The sequence below is a fragment of the Melospiza melodia genome, unplaced genomic scaffold (genome assembly GCF_035770615.1).
Source record: "Melospiza melodia melodia isolate bMelMel2 unplaced genomic scaffold, bMelMel2.pri scaffold_48, whole genome shotgun sequence".
Classification (NCBI taxonomy): domain Eukaryota; kingdom Metazoa; phylum Chordata; class Aves; order Passeriformes; family Passerellidae; genus Melospiza; species Melospiza melodia.
The window spans coordinates 4,255,699-4,258,206 of NW_026948796.1; positions in this window are offsets into that span (position 1 = coordinate 4,255,699).

Below are 2,508 nucleotides of genomic sequence, written 5' to 3' on the forward strand. Positions count from 1 at the left end.
CTATTTCTATAGGTTTTTGTAGGGCCTCTAGTACTGATCAGACTAGGTTCTCATGGGCTAAGCTCTTTCTCTTTGAACTTAAATATCCACGTTCCTCCCATATTTTCCCAAATGTATGAACTGTCCCATATGCATATTGGGAGTCCATATAAATGGTTCCCCGGTCCCCCTCCAGTAAGTCCAGTCCCCTTTTCAGGGCATATATTTCACAACTTTGGGCTGACCAGCTTGGGGATAGTTTCCCTTTTTCTGCAATTTGTAATGTTTCTCCATCTATAATGGCATAACCTGAAGCTCTTTTTCTATTTACTACCCTCGAAGAGCCATCTATGAATACGCTTCTTCCAGTTGCTAGAGGCTGATCTTCCAAATCTTCTCTTACTTTTGTTTGGAGATAAACCAATTCTAGACAATCATGTTCTAAATTCTCTATTGGCTCTCCCATTAGGAATTGTGCTGGATTGAGGGCATTTGATGTGATAAATTCTAAGTCCTCTGTATTCATTAGTATTATCTCATATTTTAATATTCTAGCATCGGTTAACCACTGCGGAGCTCTCTGTCTCAGTACTGCCTTAAGATCATGAGGAGTATGCACTTTAATTTTTCCCTGTAAGGTCAATTTTTGAGTCTTCTCTATCAGGATTGCAGTTGCTGCTACTGTCTGTATACAAACTGGCCAGCCTCTAGCCACTGGATCTAACAAGTTGGAGATGTATGCCACGGGTTTCCTGCACCCTCCCCACTCTTGAGTTAATACTCCATAGGCTATACCTCCTTCTGTACTCACAAACAGATCAAAGCCCTTCCTGAGGTCTGGTAAGCTTAGGACCGGGGCAGAGGACAATTTGTTTTTTAAGTTTTCCAATTGTTGACCATCTTCAGCTGTCCAAATTAGGGGTTCTGGATCTACTAGTTTATTATACAGAAATTTCACACTCTGTGTGTATTGATCTAACCATAACTTACAATACCCGAACAAGCCCAGGAGTTTTCTCACATCTCTTTTCGTTTTTGGGGCCGGGAGAGCTAAAATACCTGAAATCCTGTCAGGGCTTAGTTTCTTATACCCCCCCCCTATTATGTGCCCCAAGTATGTTACTTCTGATTGCACAAATTGTAGTTTCCCTTGGGAAACTTTTAGTCCTTTCCCCCCCAGAAAATTCAAAAGTTTAATACTAGTTTGTCTGACCTGATCTTTTTCCTTTCCTGATACCATCAGGTCATCAACATACTGCAAGATCTGCACTTCTTGTTCAGGGACAAATTGTTCCAACAAACTCTCTAAAGCTTGTCCAAAGAGATTGGGGGATTCAGTGAACCCCTGTGGTAATCGGGTCCACCTTAACTGTTGTCTCCTTTTCGTACTCGGGTCCTCCCATTTAAAGGCAAACCAATCCCTACATTCTGTTGCCAGAGGACACGCCCAGAAAGCATCCTTCAAATCTATGACAGTGAACCAAGCATGTTCTCTTGGAATTCTGCTTAGGAGACTATATGGGTTGGGCACAACTGGATGTCTGGCAATGGTTCTTTTGTTGACTTCCCTCAAATCTTGTACCAGCCTGTATTTCCCTTCAGCCTTTTTAACTGCCAGTATAGGGGTATTATGTGGTGACATGCAGGGTTCTAAAATTCCCTCCTGCAACAGTTGCTCGATGACTATAGCAAGCCCCTTCTTTCCTTCTAGGGAAATCGGATACTGTTTAACCCGTATGGGTGAGGTATCATCCTGCATTTTTATTGTTATCGGTGGAATGTCTAATAAGCCTCTTTCCCCCCTCAGTCCATACCTCAGGATTTATTTCTGCAACATCTCCTTGAGACAGCTTCATCACTTGTACTACCATCCTCCCTTCCCTTGGAACAATCCCAACCCCCAAATGGACTTGCAGATCCCTTCCTAACAAACTTTTTTCTAAGTTAGGCAGATAAAGAAAATTAGCTTTACATTGCCTTGAGTTTCCAATTATTTTCACTTCTTCAATCACCGATGCTCTAAATGGTCTCCCCTCTGCACCAATACTTCACAAAATTGTCTCCCAATTTCCATACCTTATGGTATTTTGTTGAGACAGGACTTATCTGCCCCTGTATCAACCAAAAACTCAAATTCCTCATTTAGGGGCCCCACTTCAAAATTTACCAAGGGCTCTTCTAGATGTTTCATCGGGTCCCCTATAGTAAAAAGCCCTTGACACCCCTAGTCGTCTCCCTTAAGAATCCTTCCTAAATTGTCCTGTTCCTTGGCTATTGCCTCATCGAGACTGAGCTTTTTACAAAACCTCCTCACGTGTCCTGCCTTTCCAGAGTAATAGAAATGTCATTCTCTCAAAGGGACTTGAGGTCTCTCCATCCCTCTTGCACCTGACAGTACTGACCTATCCTTGCCTCCTCCTGGTGGTGGACCCGTCCACCCTGCACTTTCTCTAGCTACTGCAACCATGATCTTAGCCTTGGCCTTTGCTTTATCTTCCTCCCTCCTTAAATACACCTTCAATGCCTCTC